This window comes from Triturus cristatus, chromosome 4_2, assembly GCF_964204655.1.
Source record: "Triturus cristatus chromosome 4_2, aTriCri1.1, whole genome shotgun sequence".
Taxonomy (NCBI): Eukaryota; Metazoa; Chordata; class Amphibia; order Caudata; family Salamandridae; genus Triturus; species Triturus cristatus.
The window spans coordinates 961,187,216-961,214,806 of NC_140586.1; the positions used below are offsets into that span (position 1 = coordinate 961,187,216).

General features: G+C 47.5%; 1 long non-coding RNA gene across 1 annotated transcript in view; it reads right to left on the minus strand.

Moving 5' to 3' along the window:
* Positions 1-23,318, minus strand: part of LOC146839131 (uncharacterized) — a 70,459-nt gene extending 47,141 nt beyond the window's left edge. Inside the window, exon 1 of the long non-coding RNA XR_014960794.1 lies at positions 23,234-23,318. This is a non-coding gene — a long non-coding RNA (uncharacterized LOC146839131). The remainder of the gene's footprint in view (positions 1-23,233) is intronic.
* Positions 23,319-27,591: the final 4,273 nt, after the last annotated feature.

Genomic DNA, 27,591 nt, shown 5'->3' on the forward strand with positions numbered 1-27,591 from the left:
TAATCCATCTCTATACTCGTTATAATTTGATCACTTGCACTTGTTACGTTTCTCACTTACGCTATTTACTTTTTCCTCATACGGTCTCATGTTCACTTCTGTTCTTTGTCCGCACGTAATTTAGCCTAACACCAAGACTCGCTTTACACGATTGACCATTGACTCGTATTCATCTTACTCACAATTCTTTTTCTCAAAACAATTGTTCTTCGACACCACACCTTGCATGCATCAACGCACCATCGCCTTACTTTAAGTACACTTCCTGAATGCTGTACACACTCTCGTTCGTTGTTTTTTCAGTTAAACTAGTTAAATTTGGAATGTGAATTTACGTTTTTTGTACTTTGCTCTTTACTAATGTTGATACTTTCATATTGAGTAAAAGCTGTTCCCTTGTATCCTCCCTTTTAGTGCTGCCCCTGACGAAGGGCCGTACCGGCCCGAAATGCATTGGGCTATACCGAGTTTATGAATACAATATACTCGTTTGTGATGTACAATCGTCAGTGATAACGATACCTTTTCAAAGGAATGATTAAATTCATGTGAACTGAATAAATTGATGAACTACATACAAACTTCGCTTGATTAATTTCTCCACCGGAGTGCAATTCGAGTGACACGCTTCCAACCAGAACGTGCTTTCACTGTATTCTCATCCCTACTCAGGGGGATCTACTCGTCTGCACCCATACCTTGTTTACCGAAAGTATACGATTAAACCAGAGTGCGCTCCCTCTCTTTTCATCATGATTTACAAGAGACCACCTCCATATAGACCAGAACCAGATGAGAGTACACCAGTTGTTTCTCCGATAAGAGATACAGTCTGTATTATTGAGAAAGAAAAAGTGACACCTGAATCAAGAGGTAGTAATTCTTTCAGGGAGAGAGAGAATCGAAGTGGTGACGAAAATGCCAGACAATTAGCTAGAACCACAACAGAACTGACTGAGAAAATTAGGGAGTTAACGAAGAATCTGGAAGCTGTTACGGTGCCTGTAACTATAGGTCCGGTTATTCCTGTGTTTGATAAACAGAGGACAGGTGAAAATGGACTGGTAGTTCCATATGTTGCGAATGATTTGACAAATTCAGTTGGTCCTTCAGGAGATTCAGGTAAAAGAACAGGGAGAAGTGACCTGAGACAAACCAGACATGACACATATATTGGAATATTGGATGCTAGTGAACCTAGTTGTTCAGGGATGCCAATTTTAGAACCGCAGAAGAGAGTGGTTCCAGTGAGAAAAACTGCTGAAATAACAGTTGATGATTTGAATGATTGGATGAAGGTTCTTCAGAAAAAGGATAAGGATTCACAAGGTATTGATGTGGCTAGGTTACGTATAGAATTAGAGGAGCTTGTGACAGGAACAGTTCCAACAGAAATCCTGAAGAGTCATCATGATGGTGAGCTGATGTTTATGTGTAAAAGTATTACCTGGAGAGCAAGACATACACATGACAGGCTGAGAACAATAGCAAATGAACTGGGAGTTGACATTGATAAAGTAAAAGCTTTGCAGAAAACCTACAGGATGGATTTTACTGAAAAGGATATAGAACATTTGAATGCTTCTGGTAGAACAGGACAGATTAAAGAAATGGTGGCATTATTGCGAAGATGGGGTGATGTAGAAAAATGGAAGGATAGGTGGTATAAGAAAAGAGAGGAATCTGAAGATAGAACAACGTATTCAGCATTTCCAGTGAGAGAAAAGGAGAAACCAGTGGAGCATTATCCTATGAGAGAAATACCTGGAGGAGGATATGTACATGTTCCATGGACCAGACAGGATATTTTATCATTTACGAATGATTTCCCTCGATTGAGAGAAAAGCCCGTCGAGTGGTATAGGCAGGTAGACAGGTTTGTGAAATTGTCAAAAGTCCTGTGGGTTGACCTGAATAGTCTGTTTGATATAATTGTTCCAGCAGACTTGTGGACTGAGTGTAAAATAGTTGTGAGTTGGCCTACTGAGGAGTATCCAAGAGATCCAAGAACAGGGGCACCAGATCCAGAAGTAATGAGAAAATATGATCAGGTGATGGTATACCTGAAGAGTAAAGTTCCTCCAAAAGAGACAGACTGGGTTAAGATAGATCGAACACAACAGGAAGCAAAAGAATCAGTTCATGCTTTTTATGAAAGGCTGATACTGGCTTTTAAACAATTCAGTGGAGATGAACACCTGGGTGACAAAGATTTGAGTCATTTTGTATACAGATTTGTATATGGTCTAAGACCTGAAATTGGTGAGAGAATTCGTGAGCACACAGTGGATTGGCAGAGTAAGAAAGTAGATGAGATTTTGAGACATGCAAAATACTTCAGTGATGAAATTGAAGCAAAACAAAGAAAGCTGAAAGAGAAAGCAATGTGGGCACAAGTGAAAGTTGCAGAAAGACAGGAAGCACAGTTGGTGGAACAGGCAAATAATCCAGGAAATAATGCGGGGAATAGACCTAGGTATGCAGGAAAAGGAAAGGGAAGTCTTGAGGAAGCAAAGAAAAAGTTTCCGTGTCACAACTGTGGCCAACTGGGACATTGGAGATCCGAATGTCCTAATCCACCATTAGTGAATAATGAGGGTAAATCCTTAAATCAACAGGTGCAGAATGAAGGAAATAACCAACAGCAACAACAACAGAAAGTTGTGAGACAGCAGAGTCAAGAGCCAAAACCGCCCTTGCCGCAGAATAGAGGGGTACAAAAGTATAATCAGGATTCAGGATTCTACAATGGTGAACAGGTAAACAAACCAAGACGTTCTAACAAGGTACAACAGTACTTGTTAAAGAGTGAAGGGAGTGAGTCTGAGGGTGATTATTGACGGTGCCGAAGAGAGGAGGAAGAGTGCATACTTGGTGCAACTCTAGAAATAGACCAGGCAGGACCATTTGTGGATGGGAAAATAAATGAGGAGAGTGTTACTTTTTTGGTAGACACAGGTGCGACAAGATCAACTGTCAGGTCAACAGATGTTAGAAATCTTCCTCTCTCGGATGAAGCAATCCAAGTAGTTGGTGTAGCCAATACACAAATCAGAACACGTCTTACTGAACCAGTAAGAGTACAGATAGGGAAATTTTCAGACATGCACAGATTTATTGTCTGTGACACGAGTCCAGTGAACCTGTTAGGTAGGGACTTGTTGTGCAAGATGAACTGCACAATTTTTTGTACACCGGATGGAATAGCTTTTGAGACACCAGATGATGATGTATTGTACCGAATGACTCTAGAAAATAGAGAAAGTGAGTTAATTGGTGCATTTGCTGTGTTTAATCCGGAGGATTTGCCTCAAGAGCTGAGAGACACAGTGAAAAGAGCAGTTTGGGATTTTACTGGAGAGGATGTAGGATTGATGAATAATGTAGATCCAGTGAAAATTGCAGTAAAAGAGGGAATTACATATCCTAACATTCCTCAGTACAAAATGACACCAGAAATAATTGAAGGGATAACTCCTATAATTGAGAAAATGATTCAGCAAGGAGTCCTGAGAGAACTACTGAGTAGTCCGTGTAATTCACCGATAATGGGACTGAAAAAGCCCAATGGCAAATTTAGGATCGTGCAAGATCTGAGAAAAGTTAATCAAATTGTGGTGGCATGTTGTCCTATTGTGCCAAATCCATCAGTGATTCTGTATCAAATTCCACATGATGCTGAGTGGTATACAGTGATTGATTTGTGTCATGCGTTCTTTTTAATTCCATTGCATCATGACAGCCAGCCGATTTTTGCATTTAGGTTTGGCCAGCGTATTTTAGCATGGTGTCGTATCCCACAGGGGTGTACGGAGAGTCCTTCGATATTCAATCAGTTATTGAAAAGATCGTTGGAAAGTCTGATCATGCCTGAGAGTTCAGTGCTAGTGCAGTATATTGATGACCTACTTGTGGCATCAAAGACACGTGAAGCTTGTGAAGTAGATACCATAGCTTTACTGAATCATCTGGCAGATGGAGGGTTAAAGGTATCTCCAGCCAAATTGCAATTTTGCAAGAAAGAGGTACATTATCTTGGACACAATATTGAAAAAGGTCTGAGAAAAGTGACTAATGACAGGATCAGAATAATCAAAGAAATGAAAGCTCCAAAAACCCAGAGAGAAGTGAGAATGTTCCTGGGTATGGTGGGATATTGTCGTCAGTGGATAATTCATTTTTCGCTGATAGCAAAGCCACTGATTAAATTGACAAAAAGTGAAATGACAGATCCATTGGATCTGGATGCAGAACAATTGGCAGCATTTGAAGAGCTCAAAAGTAAAATGTGTGAAGCTCCAGCTTTGGGTATGCCTGACTATGAGAAAGAATTCGAGCTGTACTGCAGTGAGAGAAATGGATGTGCACTTTCAGTGTTAATCCAGAAACATGGACAATTGAGAAGGCCTATTGCGTACTTCTCATCGACACTTGACCCTGTAGCTGTGGGTTTACCAGGTTGTCTAAAATCTGTGGCTGCAACATGCAGAAGCCTGGAACAAAGTGAGGGAATCATAATGGGATATCCTGTAAGGGTATTCGTACCTCACAATGTGGCAATTCTTTTGACAAGAAGCAGAACTCAGTACATGTCACATAGTCGGTTGACTAAGTATGAAAAAGTGATTCTGGGGGCATCAAATGTGACTCTTGAGAGATGTGTGAATGTGAATCCAGCGACACTCTTGCCGGATATTGAAAATGTGGGTATAAAGATGGAAGATGATCATGATTGTTTGGATGTGCTTGAGTACTGTACAAAACCGAGACCAGACATAAGGAATCTTCTCTTACCTGAGAATGATCATGTGTTGTTTGTGGATGGATCATGCCTGAGAAATGATAATGGTGTGCTATGTGCAGCATATGCGGTGTGCAAAGTTTCAGAGGTCATGGAAGCATCACAATTGAAAGGAGTGAAATCTGCGCAAGTTGCTGAATTGGTGGCATTGACAAAAGCTTGTGAGATTGGGAAAGATTTGAGGACAACTGTGATAACTGATAGTCAGTATGGATTTGGAGTGGTGCATGATTTTGGCCAACTTTGGCTACAAAGAGGTTTCTTGACGTCAGGTGGAACTCCCATAAAGAATGCTGAAATGATTGGTAAATTGCTTGAGGCGATACAGCTGCCTAAGGAGTTAGCAGTTGTAAAATGTGCTGCCCATGGTCAGGGGGAGGATTTCATAACGGTTGGAAACAGATACGCGAATGATGTTGCGCAATACTGCGCCAAGACAAATCAGTCCATTAATCGGGACAGAGAGGGGGAAATGTCTTTTCTTTCTGTGATGTTTACTAATGTCTTAGAAACATGGGATGAAGTGAAGCAGTTACAAGATGAGGCAGGAGAAGAAGAGAAACAAGATTGGATTAAGGCAGGATGTGCTCCAAGAGAAACAGACCATGTTTGGGTCTACAGAGATGGCAGACGAGTAATGCCTAACTCTATCTTGTCGTCAATGGCAAGGATGTATCATGGCCAGGGACATTTGGGGAGGGACGCAATGGTCCGGTCGTTCAAACAGACCTGGTACAATGCAAAGTTCAGGACAATTGCAGAGAGCATCTGTCAAAGGTGTTTAATTTGTCAGCAATTTAACACTGGGAAAAAGACAGTGGTGAGTCTAGGGACAATAGGCAGAGAAGGAGGTCCTTTTACAAGAATGCAAATTGATTTCATTGAAATGCCCCAAGTAAACAGACTGAGGTATGTTCTAGTGGTAGTCTGTTTGTTTTCAAGGTGGGTGGAAGCTTACCCGACTAGAAGAAATGATGGATTAACAGTGGCAAAGTTACTGTTGAGGGAGTTAATTCCTAGGTACGGGTTTCCAGTTACAGTTGAGTCTGATAGAGGTAGACACTTCCAAAATGAACTTATAGGTTTGATTTGTGAAGCATTGAAAATACAGCAGAAGCTACATTGTGCATACCGACCAGAGGCTTCTGGTGTGGTTGAGCAGATTAATGGCACAATCAAAAATAGGATTGGAAAGATGTGTTTAGCCACTGGCATGAAATGGCCAGATGTGTTACCTCTAGTTCTGATGACTATGAGATCTACTCCAGATAGAACTACAGGTTTGAGCCCGCATTAGATAATCATGGGACGTGCAATGCGCCATGCATTCGTGCCTGTAAATAAATTGGTGACAATAACTGATGACATGATTTTGGATTACTGTAAAGGCCTGGCTGACGCAGTTCATTCTGTGTTTCACCAGGTTGGAGAAGAAGCTACTACACTTGAGAAGAAGCAAGCCCATGATCTGAGTCCAGGAGACTGGGTGAGGATTAAGGTGCACAGAAGAAGAAATTGCTTGATTCCAAGGTGGGGAAGGCCGAGACAAGTTATTCTGACTACGACGACTGCAGTAAAGTGTGCTGGAGTGAAGCACTGGGTACATGCAAGTCATACTCTGAGAGTTCCAAACCCAAAAGAAGGGACTGGTAAAGAGTATTTTGAAGAGTCAGATTCTAGTGATGGTGAAGATACTGAAGATACGGAATCAGTGAGAAAAGAAGCAGAGAGAGCTTCAAGAGAATCACTGCGAGTATCAGAGAGAAGATCGGATTCTGTAAAGGAGCCTGAAGTTTCAAGTAGCAGTGGAGGAAAAAGAAAAGAAAAGAAAAATCACATAGAGACTACTCCTGAATCAGAAGAGGAGGAGATTGAAGAACCACTTGAGATTATACTTGAAGAAACAGGGTCAGAAGAAGATAGAGAGGGACAGATTGCGGAAGACCCCCGAGGAGGTGTAGGGAACATTCATGACGAGCTAGGTGAAGGGACAAGTAGACAGCAAGAAGATTGCGTGTCGGAGACCCGAGGAGGGACAGAAGTAGGGAAGTCTCAAATAGTGGTGAAAGAATCTGTGGAAGAAAAGAAAACTGCTAAGAAACGAAAGAGGAAGGCAATTGAAACAGAATCGGATGATGAAAATGAACAAACAGAGGGTCGAGTTCTGAGAAAGAGAACTTGGATTGGAGAAAGGAGTGATAAAGAATTAAGGCCGAAAAAGGTTGTGAAAGGAGATCGTTGGCCTAACAACCGAGTTAAAAGGCTGAGATACAGAGTAATAAGAGCAAATTCATCAAAAGCTGAACAAGTGAATGAAATATCGAGTCAAAGTTCAAAGGCTGAAGGGAAAGAATCAAAAGAATCGAAAGAACCAGAAGAAGTCAAAAGAGTGAGAAAACCTAACCAAAAGTATAGGTCGCCGGAATGGATGTATGTGACACTGCCTGAAAGTGAAGAGGTGGAAAGTCAAGGAAATCCAGAGGAGACCGTACGAGGAGTGGTTGAGGAAGATACTGGTGAAATCCTGAAAGTACTCTTGACTGACATTGGAGAAGAGTCAGATACTGAGGATTTGGATTTGAGTGTTGGAGATCTAATACAATTTGATGTTGAAGAAAGTGGAGTGAAAAATGACGAGTATCCAAACTGAATGAAAGGAGGATTCACTTGGATTAAGTGAACGAAAAGATCATTTGAAGAAACTGGAAAGAAAAGAAGTTGAAAAGAATTGCTGAAGATTTTTAACAAAAAAAAAAAAAAAAAAGTTCCAAATTTCAGTAGTGAAGTAGTGGTTAAGTCAAAATAGTGAAATGGCTAACATAGAAGATAATCAAAATAGATGTGCCTTCTTTAAAAGGTGGTGTAGGATGTGCTGCTGCTGTACTGGATTATTAATGCTTCTATGGGGTATTTTAGTTTTATTAGTGACTTTTAAGGTTGAATTGGGAATGAATACAGAAAATGTGACAAATATAGAGAGGAGTTCACAAAAAGTAGTTCCAATTAGAAGTAGTAGTTACATACATAAAGATAGGTCAATTAATAATTTTTCTAGTAATGTTTTTTCTAAACTGTTATATGAATATGTGAAAACAATGGAAGTGAGGGATTGCTACGTTTGTATGCAATTACCTGCATCCGTTTCAGAGGGTGTTACTTATCACCATTTACCAGCTACATATGGTATTTCTTGTAGTATTTTAAGTAGTGTTTTTTATTTGTTAGGGAAAATAGATTATAAGATGTCTAACAGAGATAGTATTTTTGGGCACTTGCCAATGAACAAAGAGCTGAATCCAGCTAAAGAAGCTAACACTTTTGGTGAGATTTTTATTGAAGAAAAAGGATTAACATTAGATTACATTTTTAAGAATAATTTAACTTGCAGTCTGAAAGAAGAGGAGAAAGCTTTCCTGGATATGGTAGAGGAAAGGAGAATGAACATGCATGGGAAAGTGGGAAAATATGAAGTGAGTGAGACAATTTGGGACATTGAGATGGGAAAAGAGTTGAGAAATGGGGCTAGTCCAACTTTAGCTCTAGATGCACCGCAGAAGGGTGAACTATGCATTACCAGAAGGAAATCCCAATATGATACATATTTTGTGGGGACTAGTGAGTGCCATGATACATACTTCGTTGCGACAGGTTGGGGTTTCAGAGGTGGAGAAGATACAATTTTTCCAGGAGTGTACTATGTTTGTGGGAACAAGGCTTATTACAAGTTGCCTGACCATTGGTATGGCACATGTTATGTGGGCCTGGTTTTTCCTAAAATTTTTCATACAGATAAAATAAGAGATGTAGAAGATATTAACTTATTAACACGCTTTAAGAGAGAAACTTGGTCTGAAATTGTGGGTGATATTTTTGGGGTTTTGATTCCAGCAGTGGGAATTTCTTTAAATGCTTATGGAATTCGGAAACTGTCCACAGTGGTTGATCGCTTATCGACAAATACCGCAGGAGGGTTTCTTTTGGTGAATACGGAATTAAGTGCCGTACGTGCCATGTCTATGCAAAATCGACTTGCCCTTGATATTCTATTGGCCAAGGAGGGTGGAGTCTGTGGAATATTGAAAGTTCAACATTGTTGCACTTACATTCCTGACGAAAGTAAAGACCTGAAGGTCTATATCAAAAATATTACTGATTTGCATGAAGAATTAGTACCACTTGAAGCTGGGAGTTTGTGGACTAAAATAGCTAATAAGATAATAGCTGTTAAGAATTTTATTGCAAAAATAGGTAGTACTATTATAGGTAGGATATTGTTTCCATTAACTTGTATAATTGTTGCTTTACTGATACTAAGATTAGTGTGTGTGTGTTGTAAAATCAGGAGAGGGAAAAAGAAATTGAATAAAGAAAAGAAAAACAAGAGGTCGAAAAGAGAACCACAAGAGATTGAATTAGAAGAATTGAGGGAGAGTGTTTATTTAGAAACAAAGAGAGATGATGAAAGAGTGACTGGTGTGTAATGTTGTGTAAGGGGAAAAGACATTTCTGATTTCTCCTAAAATGGGATTAAATTTTCACTAATTTTTTTTTGGGTTTATTTGGTGATAAAATCACCAAAGGGGGGATTGCTGGAGCAGAGTTTTCATTTAGAAAATTTAGGGGCTTTTGAAGCTCTAGCATGTCTATGCGTTTTATTAATTATTAATAATAACAATTAATTATTTGTCTTGTGCAAGTGTGTTTTTATTAATCAATCCGTTTGTCTTAACATAGGAGAAAGTTACATGAGGGTTAGCATGCGTGTGCTGTTTCTGTTTTCTAAAAAATAACGTGCAAGTTTTCATGTTTAAACGTTGCTGTGTGCTGTTTATTTTTTAGCACAAAACGCTTTCTGAATTAATGCTTTTTTATGTTGCAAAAGCTAGATAAATACATACACATAAGGGTATTAGTAGGGTTAACACTGTTTAATCACTATGCTGTGGTAACGATTGTTTTTGTCTCTTTAATTAAGATGGTCAATTATGGCCTATGGAGGCCTTAACCGAGTTGGCTAAGATTGTGAGCCTGCCCGTGATTTGTAATATGAAAGATGTGACGAGGGAGACCCCTGCTGGAAATGGTCCTGAAGTCAACTGACCATAGTCCTCGCATGAAAACTTTCCATGAGGACAGCAGCAGTTTTGGAGGATCTCCAAAAGAAATGGAACGTCCTTGGTAGCCTTGGGGAAACAAAGGAGTTTTAAGAAAGGACAATGAACTATGGCTCGGTTGCTGAGGGAAGTTGAACAAATTAGATACTTTAATAGTTTCTTGGTTCCTGTTCCGTAGTTTCGTTTTGTGACTTTTCCTGAGCGGAGATTTTCAGATGTAGCAATGTTACATTCCTTCCTTCTCGCTCTGCTCAGTGATTCAGTGAATATTGCAAACTTTTATGTGTGTTTCCATTGTAATTTTTACTATAAAAAATGTTAGCTTAGGGAGGGTTTTTGCCACTTGCCATTTGCCTTTGCCGCGTACAGAATCTGCGTTGCTGAGGATCGATGCTGTAAGGACTTCGTCTTGAGAGACTTTTACCGAGAGACTTGTCCTGACCCGTTCTGACATTTAGCTAGTATAGGTGTCAAGAATTCCTGTCATACGAGGGGAGGAAAACGGTAACCAGCGAAAACGGACTACATCTCCCAGGATGCTTAGCGGTTGAGAGGTTATGTAAACAGGAGAGCTGTTACATAACTCAAGGGAAACACGCCCTTATGTAAACAGGAGAGCTGTTACATAACTCAAGGGAAACACGCCCTTATGTAAACAGGAGAGCTGTTACATAACTCAAGGGAAACACGCCCTTATGTAAACAGGAGAGCTGTTACATAACTCAAGGGAAACACGCCCTTATGTAAACAGGAGAGCTGTTACATAACTCAAGGGAAACACGCCCTTATGTAAACAGGAGAGCTGTTACATAACTCAAGGAAAACACGCCCTATAAAGGGAGGAACCGGGAGGTACAAGGCTGTCGGATATTGTGTTTACACCGACGTACCTGCTTCGTGAAGAGCTGTGTTCCGGAGTGGTGCTCCAGTAAGGCAAGAACGGAGGTAGGTCGAGTCGTTACTCCCTGGGCCGTGTCTTGCCCCATCGTCACCTGTGAAGGACCCGGAAGCTCTACCGGTCAACCATTGAGCTTCGCTTTTTGACTCGGCTGAGTCCAAGCGCAGTGGCGCTTTTGCTGGTTGGAGTCGTAACTCCCAGCCCGACCAGAGACACAGGGACTGCCAGCTGTAACGCACACCAGGAGGTGTTTGCCGCGTTACAGACTCGGAAGTCCACAGGATCGATCGAGCGGCTGCTCTCGGTTCAGTCTTCTTGCTTGTGATTGGGGTATCGGTGACGCATCACCAGGAGGTGACTCCGCGTCCCGGTGCAGTCTGAGGAAGAGGTTGAGCGGCTGCTCCCTTCAGGTAGAGACCCCGGCTGGGTGTTTCCCTGACTCCTCGATTCTCCCCAACACTCTTCGTGCCCCTCACAGCCTACCGATTGGCATTGTCGGCCATTTCATTTCTGCCCTCTGTTGGCATACGCCGGGATCGGCGTATATGCAGAGGACGGTTAGGACCATCCGTGCTGTGGGCTGGTAACGTACTTAGCCTGGAGGATTCCAGTGACTATAACTTTTGTTTGTTCTTTGTATTTTATTTGCCTTCATTAAAAGAACTAACCCTTCACAAGTGGTTGCGTCCTCATTGTCGTGTCTGTTAAACGATCCTGAGACGTTCAGGGCGTTACAAAATATCCGACCTTAATAACACTAACTGTCTCCCGGTCGATAACAGACATGGCAACACTTGATGATGTGCTGGCTGCTTTAGCGACCGTGCAAATTGAATTGGCTGCCTCCAGGCAAGAAACAGCCGATGTAAAAGCCAGACTGGATGCTATCCAATTGGACCCGCTCACGCCCAGCACCTCCCTCACGAACCAGACCCCTGCGGTAGTAGTGGAAATGCCGGTAGCCATCCCCTTGGCAACACCAGAGAGGTACAGTGGGGATCCTAACACAGTGCAGGTATTCCTCACACAAGTGGCGCTACATTTATCGTGCAAACCAAAGGCGTTCCCCACGAGTCAGGCTCGTGTGGCTTTCCTTATATCCTATTTGGCTGGAAACGCGGCACAATGGGCCGTACCTCTGGTGAGCAGGGACGACCCCCTCTTATGTGATTGGGGTGCTTTTCGCGAGGAATTCCTGAAGGTATTCGACAGAAGGGCTGACTCGTACACGGCGGACCGTGAAATGCTTGAGTTGAGACAGGGATCCAACGACCTGCTGCAGTATCTCAACGCGTTCCGAAGGCTGGTTGCGGAAACCAAGTGGCCTGTTGCTAAACAGACGGCGCTCTTCCATCAAGGGCTGTGCGATGAGCTCAAGGACGCCGTGGCTCATATTGACCCTCAACCCAAGACATGTGAGGGCCTTATCAACCTGGTATTACGGCTGGAACATAGGCTAAGTGAAAGAAAGGGGGATCATGGGAGAAAAGGAAAATCCCTTCCATACTATGTGACGGTGGGAAGTCCTGAAACTTCCACCGCATCCAAGGGAGAACCCATGGACATCAGCGCAATACGAGCGAGCCTCACAGCCACGGAGAAAGAGTCACGCCGTAAACAAGGATTGTGCCTATATTGTGGCAAAAAAGGCCACTACGTACGTGAATGCCCTGCCAAACCGAAGACGTCACGTTATCGGGCCAACCGGTCGGTAACAGCCGTGGTGGACATACCGGCGGAAAACTAGAGGACTCCAAGACCAGAGAAGGGGCATCTCGGAGTCACTCATCCATCCCTTCACTTTCCAACTCGGTCACTAAGGGACAACGACACCTGTTTATCACGGTGCACGTGGGAGTGCATGACCAGTGGATACCCGTTGTGGCCATGGTGGATTCAGGGGCCACTGGCATGTTTATGGACCACAACGAGGCATGCAGGCTAGGGCTAGTGCTTCTTCCCAAAGCAGTACCCGAAGACGTCTATGCGGTAGACGGAAGGCGATTGGTGACGGGGCCCATCGGACAGCACACGGGGGTCCTTCCGATGAGATATGGGAGGAACCATTTGGAACAAATCGATTTTAACATCATCCGAGCGCCCCAATATGGCGTCATATTGGGATTGCCGTGGCTACAGAAACACAACCCCTTTGTGGATTGGCCAACACATCGCATCGAAATGACGTCACCGTATTGCATCCTGCATTGTGGAATAAGAACGGAATCCCTTGACGCAGATGAGAGCGGGAGTCAGACGGTGGCTACAGCGGCAGAAAAAGATGTGGCTCTCCCCCAGGCTTATCACAGTTTTGAGGATGTATTTGATGAGGTGAAGGCGGAAGTGCTACCACCACATAGACAGTTTGACTGCCAGATCGACCTGGTGCCAGGGGCCAGCGTTCCCAGCGGCAGGCTGTATGCCCTGACGGAGCCTGAAAACGTGCATCTCCGGGGGTACCTGGATAAACTCCTCAAGCTAGGATTCATCCGCCCGTCCAAGTCTCCGGCCGCCTCGCCACTCTTCTTCATCCCGAAGGCTAATGGGGAGCTGAGAGCCTGTGTGGACTTTAGGGCATTGAATGCGATAACCATAAAAAATCGGTACCCCTTGCCTCTCATCAGTGTACTTCTGGAACAGGTCAAGAAAGCTCGTATCTACACCAAGTTGGATTTGAAAGGGGCATACCATCTGGTGCGCATGAGGGACGGAGACGAGTGGAAGACCGCCTTTAAGACCAGGTTCGGCCTTTTTGAGTACCTCGTCATGCCGTTCGGTCTGTGCAACGCCCCGGCAGCCTTTCAGTACTTTTTGAATGAGGTATTCAGAGAGGAGTTGGATATCTACGTGGTCGTATATATCGACGACATCCTCATCTATTCGTCCAGTGTGGAGGAGCACGTACACCACGTCAAAGCTGTGCTCCATAAGCTGAGGGAAAACATGCTGTTTTGTAAACTCAGCAAGTGTGACTTCCACGTCACATCCGTGGAATTCCTCGGAGTGATGCTGAGTCCAGAGGGACAGGAGATGGCAGAACGAAAGATCAAGGCGGTGAAAGAATGGCCGGTGCCCCAAAGCGTGAAGGACGTCCAAAGTTTCATTGGCTTCGCCAACTTTTACAGGCGGTTTATAGATGGATTTTCAGGAGTGGTGGCCCCAATCACACAGCTACTGAGGAAGTCCAAGGAGTTTGTCTGGTCCCCTGAAGCGAACAAAGCCTTTGAGGCCCTGAAAAGCGCCTTTGGTAAGGCGCCGGTGTTGGCTCACCCCGATCCGGATCTCCCCTACGTGGTGGAAGCGGACGCGTCGGATGTGGCGCTGGGGGCTATCTTGTCCCAACGCAACCACGACACAGGGGTGCTTCATCCCGTTGCGTACATGTCCCGCAAACTCAACGACGCCGAACGCAACTACCATATTGCGGAGAAGGAGCTTCTCGCAATCAAGGACGCCTTCACCGAATGGAGGCATTGGTTGATGGGGGCAAGACATGTGGTATCGGTGTACACGGACCATCGGAACCTACAGTTCATGACGGCCACTAGACACCTTTCTCCCAGGCAGCTGCGGTGGATGATCTTCTTTGCGGGGTTCAACTTCCGCATCACATATCGGCCGGGGACGGAAAACCGGAAGGCGGACGCCCTGTCCCGTCAATCTGCAGTTAAGGAACCATTGCCTGCAACCGAGCGTTCCATCATTTCCCCGAGGATGGTATTGGGGGTTATCCAACCGGATACTTTCCTGAGGGGAATAAAGAGAGGGATCAGGTCATTCGCATGGCGGAGGTGGCTCCTCAGTCACAGAGAATGGCAGCTGAAGGACGGGATACCCCTGAAGGGCAGGTGCCTATTGATACCCACGCCTAGGCTAAGGAAACAAGCATTCATCTGGTGCCATGACTCTCCATGCGCAGGTCATTTGGGCTTTGAAAAAACGGTGGCTAGCATGGGACGGCATTTCTGGTGGCCAACCATGAGAGTGGATGTCAGGAGGTGGGGACAGGAGTGTCCTACGTGTGCTACCATGAAGGCCGACCATGGCCGAACCCAAGGGCTCTTACATCCACTTCCGACCCCGGATAGACCATGGGATAGCATATCACTGGACTTCGTGGTGGGCCTACCGGTAGACCAGGGGATGACGGCAATACTGGTGGTGGTGGATTACTTGACGAAAATGGGGCACTTCATCCCCTGCAAGAGAGTCCCTACGGCCGGGGAATTGGTGTCACTACTCCTAAAGAATGTGGTACGACTGCATGGATTACCTGGGGTGATCGTGTCGGACCGGGGGTCGCAGTTTACTGCGCAATTCTGGAAGACTTGGTGCACTGCGCTGCATGTTAAGACCGCCCTGTCCACCAGCTACCACCCTCAAACGGACGGCCAAACCGAGCGCCTGAACCAAACGCTCAAACAGTATCTGCGATGTTTTGTGGACCAGGGCAGGGAAGAATGGGTCGACTTGCTATGGGTTGCAGAGATAGCCTATAACAACGCCACTCACAGCTCCACACAGTCATCTCCGTTCTATAGCAACTATGGCCAACATCCCAGGTTCTTGCCATTTCTACATCCGTTCAGAGAGGACAGGATTCCCGCCACAGCGGACAGGGTGGCACACATAAAAGACACGTTGATGCGCTCAAGGGCTGTCCTAATAGAGGCCAAGAGAAGATACAAGGCTGCGGCAGATAGGAAGAGAAGGCCCGGGCCACTGTACCGCACTGGAGACTACGTCTGGATATCCACAAGAAACATGAGGTTTCGAAAGAACAGTGTGTTCCATCCCAAGTACATGGGCCCCTATCGAATTACCAAGTGTATGGGTCCCGTGAACGTGAAGGTGTGCTTGCCCCAGTCATTGCGGATACACCCTGTCTTTCATGTATCATTGCTCAAACCAGCACCCTCCAAGCCGTCTGGGACACCTAGGCCGGTATGCGTGGAGTCGGAGGTGGAGTATGAAGTGTCGGGCATACGGGCGTCCAAATGGCGCAGGGGGAAGCTGTGGTACCTGGTTGCGTGGAAAGGCTATGGCCCGGAGGAGCATTCATGGGAACCGGCTGAAGGGGTTCATGCTCCGCGCTTGGTCTCCTTGTTCCATCGGCGTTTTCCTGCCAGCGCTGGACCCGTGGGGAGCTGCTGAGAGGGAGGATGTACTGTCAAGAATTCCTGTCATACGAGGGGAGGAAAACGGTAACCAGCGAAAACGGACTACATCTCCCAGGATGCTTAGCGGTTGAGAGGTTATGTAAACAGGAGAGCTGTTACATAACTCAAGGGAAACACGCCCTTATGTAAACAGGAGAGCTGTTACATAACTCAAGGGAAACACGCCCTTATGTAAACAGGAGAGCTGTTACATAACTCAAGGGAAACACGCCCTTATGTAAACAGGAGAGCTGTTACATAACTCAAGGGAAACACGCCCTTATGTAAACAGGAGAGCTGTTACATAACTCAAGGGAAACACGCCCTTATGTAAACAGGAGAGCTGTTACATAACTCAAGGAAAACACGCCCTATAAAGGGAGGAACCGGGAGGTACAAGGCTGTCGGATATTGTGTTTACACCGACGTACCTGCTTCGTGAAGAGCTGTGTTCCGGAGTGGTGCTCCAGTAAGGCAAGAACGGAGGTAGGTCGAGTCGTTACTCCCTGGGCCGTGTCTTGCCCCATCGTCACCTGTGAAGGACCCGGAAGCTCTACCGGTCAACCATTGAGCTTCGCTTTTTGACTCGGCTGAGTCCAAGCGCAGTGGCGCTTTTGCTGGTTGGAGTCGTAACTCCCAGCCCGACCAGAGACACAGGGACTGCCAGCTGTAACGCACACCAGGAGGTGTTTGCCGCGTTACAGACTCGGAAGTCCACAGGATCGATCGAGCGGCTGCTCTCGGTTCAGTCTTCTTGCTTGTGATTGGGGTATCGGTGACGCATCACCAGGAGGTGACTCCGCGTCCCGGTGCAGTCTGAGGAAGAGGTTGAGCGGCTGCTCCCTTCAGGTAGAGACCCCGGCTGGGTGTTTCCCTGACTCCTCGATTCTCCCCAACACTCTTCGTGCCCCTCACAGCCTACCGATTGGCATTGTCGGCCATTTCATTTCTGCCCTCTGTTGGCATACGCCGGGATCGGCGTATATGCAGAGGACGGTTAGGACCATCCGTGCTGTGGGCTGGTAACGTACTTAGCCTGGAGGATTCCAGTGACTATAACTTTTGTTTGTTCTTTGTATTTTATTTGCCTTCATTAAAAGAACTAACCCTTCACAAGTGGTTGCGTCCTCATTGTCGTGTCTGTTAAACGATCCTGAGACGTTCAGGGCGTTACAATAGGTAACTATGAGAAAAATGATTTACTCTGATTGATTTTCTTTGACTAATTTTAGATAAAGCAATATAATTTTAAACATGGTGTTGAATATTCTTTGTTGTCAATTATTGGGTTTATATTTTTGATCATTATTGTATATGTTGTATAAATTATGTTTATTGATTAAGGACAGTCACAAAACCAGATCTTATCGACCTGATATAGATGCAGGGTGTTTAGGTGTTTCTTTCCACAGGTTTATTGCGGGTAGAGTATTTGAGCGTGTGTTAGTGAAATGGGCCCTAGCGTATGATGAATGTATGTGCGTGTAACTGTGCGATTACTCTATCCGTGGTAGTGGGCATATTTTAGATACCCTGATCTCTATCAATAGGTTTTAAGGAATTTCTGAACCCAGCTAAGAGAGCCACCAAATACGGAAGAGCAAAAGGAGGTCTCTCTACTTTTATTTCTACAATAATTCCATGGCAGGCTTCCATTGTAGATTTAGATTGCTCCTGGATGTTGTGCGTCAAAATATACGTCCCGGAGACCTACACCCTGCTCATCCTCAACATCTATATTCACCCTGCATCTAAACTAAAGAAGTTAAGAATTGAACAACTAATTACTTCATTAAAAACATTAAAACTTGCCTATTTAGATGCTAAAATCATTCTGTCGGGCGACTTTAATATGAATTTACAATACGATAGGAGTAAGGGAAAAAAGGGGCCCATACAAGCCCCCAACCGACAGGATACTTCCGGCAAGAAATGCGCATCTCGCTTGAGAGACCTTTCAATGTGCATACTCAATGGCCAAGGCCCGCCGACCGGCCCGCAGCATACACCAGGGTTACACAAAAAACACGCTCTACTATAGATTATACCTTTACAGATTACGACCTTTTTCCATACATCGCGAATTTTCAGATAAAAGATAGGGCGGAAAGTGATCATCAGCCACAATCTTTTACATTATTAATATCTTTCAAAACCTCAGCGAAAGTAAATGCGCTATCATCTTTAACACAATGTTATAATTTAAAACGCCTCCGCTGGAATAAGAACAACATCGAGGCCATCGCAAACACTTACACTTTTGGAAAAGTCCAATCCCGAAACACTAACCATAAAAGCTTGGGAGTTTTTTATTTACGAAATTGACAATATATTTTTAAAAAATACCCATGCCCGCAAAGCTGGAAATTCAAGAGGGGCCGCCTGGTTTATCAATAATCTGAGGAAACAAAAACAACAACTAAATAAATACCTCAGACAATTACGATCTCGGGGACCAGAATGCCACCAGGAACTTCTGCTGTTAATCGCAAAAACTAGAAAACAGCTAATAAATTACATAAAACTCACAAAAAAAGAGCACCAAGCACATATCTTGGCCAAACTTCATTACGCTTGCAAATTGGGGGATTCCAGGCTTTTTTGGGAACAAATAAACCAACTAACCAATGGCCGGAATCGACATCATCATTCGGATATACTGGAGGCCACATGGAGAGCCTACATCGAACTCCTATACAACGGAGCTGCACCTCGATAGGCTTCAAACTGTGAAGCACTAACAGTGAAGGAGGCTGGAGGCCGAGATAAAGTTAATGGTATCAATAACCTCGAACCACTTGAGGATTCAGTGTTGTTCACAGAAATTCAAGTGCTAAAAATTATAAAGAACTTAAAATCGGAGGGAGCCCCAGGTCCGAACGGACTACCAAATGCCCTGTTTCGACATGACCCCGCATTCTGGTCCCAAGTTCTGACTCCTCTTTTTTCCAAAGTTACAGCAGATTGTTTGATCCCTGAGTCCTGGAGAGGAAGTGTCCTTAATCCAATCTATAAGTCGGGTTCCCGTTCGGACCCCTCCAACTACAGACTGATTGCGTTGATCGATGTAGAGGCGAAAATGTACGCATCTAATCTCTTAGTAGAATTAGAGGCTTGGGTTAGTCTAAAAAACCAAATACCTCCCACGCAAACCGGATTTCGGGCGGGGATGGGCACCCTAACGAACATCTCTGCGGTCACTCTTTTAGCTAATCAGGCCTTCATAAAACCAAGGCCCATGTATGCCTGCTTCGTGGACCTTAAAGCGGCCTTCGACAAAGTTTCGAGAGCCTCTCTATGGGCTAAGATGCAGGCCTGGGGGGTGCCGTCTAGACTCTTGGAGGCCATTATCAACCTTTACTCTCACACCTGGGCGCAAATCAAGAAAGGAGACGGGTCCAGTGCCACCGGCAAGATCCCAACATTAAATGGGCTAAAACAAGGTTGCGTATTAGCGCCTTGTTTGTTCAACATTTATACGTCAGATCTTGACAAGTGCCTTCAGTCAATTCCAGCTGACCCCCCAAAACTGGGCAAATAACCAACGCCATGCCTTCAGTACGCAGATGACATAGTACTGCTAGCACAAACACCAGCTGGCCTGCAGAAACTGATCACGGGACTAGGAGCCTACACCACCTTAAACCAACTTACGATCAATCACCAAAAGACTAAAGTAATGCGTTTTTCAAAACATAATAAAACACCGTCCAGGTATACCTTCTCCTGGAAATTGGGCGAACAACCATTGGCCCGCGTTACCTCCTACAAATATCTAGGCTTCGTGCTAGATAGCAAGCTTAACTTTAAACAACACGTGGAACAAGGAAGTATAAAAGCAAAACAACTGTTGTTCGCCTTCAAAGTCCTGAAAAAAAGCTCATAGGTTGTTCTACCAGTCACCTGCTACAAGTGATAACCGCAAAATTTCTACCCTCCATCTCGTATGGCTCAGAAATCTTGAACACCAAAGATGCCACCACCTTAAATACAGTACAATCCATATTTTTCAAAACACTGTTCTCAATCCCGTTACACATCTCACAAGACCAAATCTGTTTAGAATTTGTATTAAAAAAAACAGATTATGGCCACACAAGGTGCCTTAGTGAAGTACTACTGGAGGATGAGGGAGGCAGAAGATAACACTCTAGCCCACCGTTGTTGGGTTGAGATTGAAAGTCAAGCTCGACAAGCTAGCTCGACGACGACAATCCTGCAGGAATCCTTGTCGGCGTTACAGCTAGAGGAGTTCTGGTCAATACCAGTAACGTATTCTGGATTAAAAAACGCAGTGAATTCCGCAATTAAGAGGAACTCCCTACTAACTGACAAAAAGACTTTTTTTAAAAAATACCACGCCTGGGATGTGATACAGACATATCAGAGGCTAAAACCGCAACGGTACCTGATTGAACATATCTCTTATCATAAAAAGCATTACCTGATGTTGCTACGACTGGGATCATTCCCCTCAAAAGATTTAACCCCGCAGTGGAAATTCGTATGGCCATCGAAGGAATGTCGCCTTTGCTGTCAAGGGGAGGAGTCATCATTACATTTATTATGCATATGCCCTTTTTTACTGAAAACACGCAAATCCATTCTTCGGGAGATTTTAAGGAATGAGCAGATCAGAACATGTAGAGCTGCGGTCATTAGGTGTCTCGGAGGGCTCTCGACTCCACTCTCCTGTAGCGCCATAAAAAATTCTGGAAAACAGCAGCAAAAGAATTGGACACAATTTCTACAAGCCAAGTAGCTATTATACAACCCGCTGGCTGACTTCTTACTGTGGTCATGGTTCTTTTAAGGTTTTCTTTTTTGATTAATGTTTAAAAAAAAAAAAAAAAATCATAACAATAATTTTTATACACATATGCTCATTTTATGTTTAGAATCAGTACTTTATGATGGTTTGCCATCCTTTTATGGTTTTTAAATAATCAATAAAAGTATTTTTCGACTTTGACTTTGACATACCTGGTATCACCATGGTTGCAGCTGTGGATAATTACTGGGGTTTTATTCTTTCTTGTCTGGTTAGGCTTAGTTACTGTTTTCTACTTGCTTATTAGTGGTACTTATCTTAGACAGAGCTCTGCAGCTTCGAACGTGAACTTGATTTTAAAACCACATGTTTCTTCACGCCGTGAACAAAGAGACTTGTCCAATGTGAACATTACAGCGATTCCTATTCCTGATGGGATAGTTTGGGACAAGGTTGGCTATGATGTATTCGGACCTACGGAACTTTTAAAAATAGCACAAGTATTTAAAATTTTGTTAAATTACATCATTACCTCCAGTACATTTTCTGATGATTGGGACTCTGAAACTGTTAATAACATGTTGTCTGATTTAGAAAAAAATGCTGCATTTCCGAACACTGAAATGTTAGAAGGTACTTCAGACTATGACACTTTGTACTGTTACCGACATTATGGTCATCATTTTTTTCACAAATCTATATCACCTAGAAATGATTTCGAGTACCACCAGTGGGAACATTGCCTTACACCACCAAAAAGTAGTTCGCAAACATTTGCACAGAAATGTTCATATTTTACAAGGTTTAACACTTCTGACCCAACCTCATATTATTATAAAGTTGCACCCACATCGGCACTGAAAAATATGTTGACAAACACAAAACAGATTTACTCAGCTTCCTTTATTGCCCAGTTGTCTGAACAGGATTTCGTCCTATGGAAGGACACTAGACTTAAAATCAGTCCAGGGTTCTAGAGTCTGGCAAGTCCAGGGAACAGAAGCGCTATTTAGAGCATGCCTCATTCCACAGCAGCTGATATTTCTGAATGACACCGTGCAACAGACATCCTGTCTTGGACTAGCCAAGAACAAGGACCTGAACACACCTCGGTTTCCAACACCATCACAAATGGAGGGGGGCAAAATTCAACATCACAAGAAGGGGCAAAAATAGATGACATTTTTCAGTACAATAGATCAGACCCTGATTGGAAAGGATGGTTGGTTTGGCCCATAGACACGAACAGATGTCAGAAAAGATTCTGGGGTACCAACAAAGGGTTCAGTATCCATAGGCCAGACCCACGCTACGCTAAAAGAGAACATCCGGGGGTGGTGACATCATACAGTGTTGGGAAGTTGTGCCTTGATTGGTTGAAAACACTCACACAGGTGAAACATCTCTTATCCCTACCGTCAGATGATGTGGACCTACGGGATTTTTTATTAGGTTCCAGAAAGCCATGTGACAAACGTTTCTTATATGATCTCTTTAACGAAATCCGGAAAATCTCCCATCAAGAAGCAGCGGAGAGACTTAGAGAAATAGACAGGATTAACCTAGAAAAGGCGTTAGCTGTAGTGGACAATGCTATGACGACATTAACATCCAGGATTTCTTTACTGGGCAACATTGTATCTTCACCTATTGATGTACTAGAACAAGACTTGTCCATGTTACAACACGGGCAATCACAGCTACGTTCTATTATGGGTAAAGTCATAGCTCTATAAAAATGCATTAAATAAATAAATAAACCTCCCATGCACCCCTAGACAGGTCTCACCTCCTCTGCATGCTCCTGGACAGGCCTCACCTCCTCTGCACCCCTGGACAGACCTCAGCTCTGCACCCCTGGACAGGCCTCACCTCCTCTGCACCCCTATACAGGCCTCTCCTCTCCTCCTCTGCACCCCTGGACAGGCCTCTCGTCCTCTGCACCCATGGACCGGCCTCACCTCCTCTGCACCCCCTGGACAGGCCTCTCCTCCGCTGCACCCCTGGACAGGCCTCTCCTCCTCTGCACCCCCTGGACAGGCCTCACCTCCTCTACACCCCTGGACAGGCCTCACCTCCTCTGCCCCTGGACAGGCCTCACCTCCTCTGCACCCCTATACAGGCCTCTCCTCTCCTCCTCTGCACCCCTGGACAGGCCTCTCGTCCTCTGCACCCAAGGACCGGCCTCACCTCCTCTGCACCCCCTGGACAGGCCTCTCCTCCGCTGCACCCCTGGACAGGCCTCTCCTCCTCTGCACCCCCTGGACAGGCCTCACCTCCTCTACACCCCTGGACAGGCCTCACCTCCTCTGCCCCTGGACAGGCCTCACCTCCTCTGCACCCCCTGGACAGGTCTCACCTGCTCTGCACCGCTGGACAGGCCTCTCCTCTGCACCCCTCACCTCCACTGCAACCCCTGGACAGGCCTCACCTCCTATGCCCCCTGGACCGGCCTCGCCTCCTCTTCACCCCTGGACATGCAGGCCTCACCTCCTCTGCACCACTGGACAGGCCTCTCCTCCTCTGCACCCCTGGACAGGCCTCACCTCCACTGCACCCCTGGACAGGCCTCACCTCTGCACCCCTGGACAGCCCCACCTCCTCTGCACCCCTGGACAGGCCTCTCCTCCTCTGCACCAGTGGACAGGCCTCACCTCCACTGCACCCCTGGACAGGCCTCACCTCTGCACCCCTGGACAGGCCTCTCCTCCTCTGTACCCCTGGACAGGCCTCACCTCCTCTGCACCCCTGGACAGGCCTCACCTCCTCCGCACCCCTGGACAGCCCCACCTCCTCTGCACCCCTGGACAGGCCTCACCTCCATGCACTCCTGGACAGGCCTCACCTCTGCACCCCTGGACAGGCCTCTCCTCCTCTGTACCCCTGGACAGGCCTCACCTCCTCTGCACCCCTGGACAGGCCTCACCTCCTCTGCACCCCTGGACAGGCCTCACCTCCTCTGCACCCCTGGACAGGCCTCTCGGTGCTTCTCACAGGAGCTCTCGGTGAATGATTCTCATTAAGGACAGAGGAGCCCAGAGTTCATTCCACCCCATACAGCGCCTCTGACTCCGCCCGGAGCCTCGGGGCGCGCTATGCACAGGCCCCGAAGAGAGACACTGCTCCCCTGGACCTGCCCAGAGGCGCCGGGGCCAGGATTGTGGCTCGGACCGAGGCGCTTTAATACCACACACCACACACGAGGCGCTACACACCAGGCACGTGTTCATCCCTCAGAATAAGGGAAATTACGGAAATGTCCTGTTCCATTTCGCATCTTTCAGCCCCGGGACCTGGTTCCGGTGATGCTGCTGCCCCCCCCCCCTTCCAAAAATTGACCTTTAACCCGGAAGTGTCCTCTCTGGGAGTGGGCAGATCTCCTGGGGTATTTATGACTTGTGGTGATGATCGCGTCTTGTGCAGCTGACACTGCACCCCACTGTACCCCACTACTGATGTCTGTCCCTCTAGGGGTGTTATACTGTGTGTATCTCTTCTTGCGCATAACTTGTGATAATAAATGTTTAATACGAGGCGCCTTGACTCCCCCCCCCCCCCGCTCCCAGGCCTCGTTCACGCTTTATAGACATCCTAAAATAAATACAGAAGAAACCCCTCCCTGGGGGGCTGCTGCTGCCTCTCCCTGGTGACCCCTGTAGTAGGTTAGAAGGGGCCCCTCTGCTTCTGCTTGTGGGAGGGGCCCCTCTGCTTCTGCTTGTGGGAGGGGCACCCTCTGCCTCTCCTTGTGGGAGGAGCACCCTACTTCTGCTTGTGGGAGGGGCCCCTCTGCTTCTCCATGTGGGAGGGGCACGCTCTGCGTCTCCTTGTGTGAGGGCCCCTCTGCTTCTCATGTGGGAGATGACCCTCTGCTTCTGGGAGGGGCCCCTCTGCTTCTCCATGTGGGAGAGGCCCCCAGCATCTGCTTCTGGGAGGGGCCCCTCTACTTCCCCTGGTGGGAGGGGCCCCTCTGCTCCTCCTTGTGGGAGGGCCCCCTCTGCTTCTACTTGTTGGAGGGGCCGCCTGCTTCTTCTTGTGGGAGGGGCCCCTCTGCTTCTCATTGTAGGAGAGGCCCCTCTTCTTCTACTTGTGGGAGGGGGCCCTCTGCTTCTCCTTGTGGGAGGGGCCCCCATTTTCTCCTTGTAGGGGGGAGGGGCCCCCTGCTTCTCCATATGGGAGGGGTCCCTCTGCTTCTCCTTGTGGGGGGAGCCCCTCTGCTGCTCCATGTGGGAGGGGCCCCTCTGCTTCTCCTGTGGGAGGGGTCCCTCTACTTCTCCTTGTTGGAAGGGCCCCTCTGCTTCTCTTTGAGGGACCCCTCTGCTTCTCCTTGTGGGAGAGGCCCCTTGGCTTCTTCTGGGAGAGGCCCCCTTCTTCCCCTTCTCATGTGCAAGGAGTCCTTGTCAGTCACACCTCAGACATGCTTCTGCTTCCCATACAAACATCTTTTACCTCATTCTTCCAAAGGCCCTCTTCACAACCACCCAACCTCATCCACACCCCAGACAGGGACAACCACACACCAGACAGAGAAGACTAACCACCAGACAGGGAGAACCACACACCAGACAGGGAGAACTACACACCAGACAGGGAGAACTACACACCAGACAGGGAGAACCACACACCAGACAGGGACAACCAAACGGACAGCCATACACCAGATAGGGACAACCACATACCAGACAGGGACAACAACTCATTAGACAGGGACAACCACTTAGAGGGACAAGCACACACCAGACAGGGATAACCACAGACGAGACAGGGACAACCATACCCTGGACATGGACAAGCACACACCAGACAGGGACAACCACTCACCAGAGAGGGACAACCACACAACAGAAATTGAGAACCAAACACTAGACAGAGAAGACCAACCACCAGACAGGTACAACCACTGTTGGAGGGAGGACCACCGGGGAGTCGGGGGAGACTACTCCGGGGCACCTTCCTACCGCGAAGTTACAGCCGAGCGCCGCCGAGAAGCCTCCTAGCAGAGGTCCTTCTCCTGTGATCGTACTAGGCCCAGTAACACCACTACACAGGACTCCGTATCAGTTGCTTATCTTGGTACTTTATCAATGGTAGCACATTCAATATATTTACAGGGGGATCGAGTGATCCAGAAGAGTCTCAATGTCTTTGTGGGGGTAGGGTAGCGGGACAGTCTTAGTACCAGCCTGGTACGGGGAGGTTCTGCGCCAGACCTTGCGGGCTGGTCTCAAAGCAGCTCGGACGTGGGGAGCCGCGACGGTGTCTGCAGGGCTCGGGTGGTAGTTCCGCTTGGGTCGAGCCGCGACACAGTCAGCAGGGCTCCGATGGTAGGTCCGCTTCGGTCGAGCCGCGACGAGGTCAGCTGGGCTCTGATGGAAAGTTCAACAAGGTCGGGCCGCGACAGCGTCAGCAGGGCCCCAAAGGTTCGTAAAGGTCTTTTAAGCACGATGGAGCCGCGACGTCGTCAGCAGGGCTCAGAGGGTGGTTTCAGGATGAGTCTTTCTCCGTAGGGTCAGCCGCGATCCGATCAGCAGGGCTCTTGACTCCGGGATACAACTGTCGTCTTGTTGCCGAGTCGCCCCAGATATAGGTCTGGAGCCCTTTGATGTCCGGACCCTTGCGCCCGGGGGGGCGGAGAGGCCGGGTTGGGAGCGGCCAGACACCCAGCAGGAGAGGCGCCAGGCCCCAGAGAGCTGTGGGGCGATCGCACCTAGGTGTGGAAGGACGGTTGGGGGTCCCATCGATACTGCCCTCCGCCGGGAGTGGGAAGGGTTCACGTGGTATCCCCCGGGCCAGGGGTTGGCGCCTCGATGTTGGGCCTCGCTGGGACCGAGGCCGGGTGGAGCGGGGTCACGTAGGTGGTTACGTAGAGTCACGTACAATCCAAAATGGAGGAGCCCCGAGGTGCATGGGACCTCGTGCGGCTCAGCGAGGGGGAACAGGACCACGCCACGAGGCCGGCTCCAACACGCGTCCCCCCCAGCTGAAGGCAGGGAGAGTCACCCATCTCCTTGGGGGTTCTCCTCGCCGAGGCGGAAGAATCTGGACAGGCTGTCGGCATTGGCGTGGTCGTTGCCGGGCCGGCGCTCCACGGTGAAGTCCATCCCTTGCAGCGAGATGGACCATCGCAACAACTTGGGGTTCACGTGGGGTCCCCCGAGGCCTGGGCGGCCGCTTGCTGTCGGGCCCCCTCGAGGGACGGGCAGGCCTTTTGCTCTTGCTGGAAATGTTCGCGGGTGGGGCCCCCGTCGTGGCGCCACTGGGCCAGCTCGGGGATCTCGCTGAGGGAGGCGGCCTCGTCGGGGGAAAGTTCGGATGGCCCGGCCTCATCGTCAGGTTCCTCCGTGCCGGAGGAGGGTGGCAGTTCTGGGCCCGTAGGCTTGTCGGGGGCCGCGGCAGTGGCTGGTTGGGTGGTCATGGACCGGGTGGTGGCGCAGGCCCACTCGGGCAGCCCTAGCATCCCCAGATGCTCTCGGCGCTCCACCTGGGCCCAGGGGGAGCTCTCTAGGTCATTCCCCAGGAGGCAGTCCACCGGGGCGTCGTCGCGGACAGTTACTTTGAGGGTGCCCGACACTCCCCCCCACTCGAAGGGGATCCGGGCCATCCGGCACATGCTTTCGGTGTTGACCGCGGTCCGGACAGGGCATAGGACATGCGGCAGGATTTGTTCGGGGGTCACCAGGTGGCAGCGGACAGCGGTCACACTGCCCCAGTGTCCCGAAGGGCTTCGGCCCGTTGTCCATTGATGGTGACCCACTGCTGGTACTTCTGGGTGTTGCTGGGGATGGCAGCTGGGGCACTATCTCTCGGGAGCCCAGGCATACGAGTGACATGGCAGCTGGTTCCCACTCGGG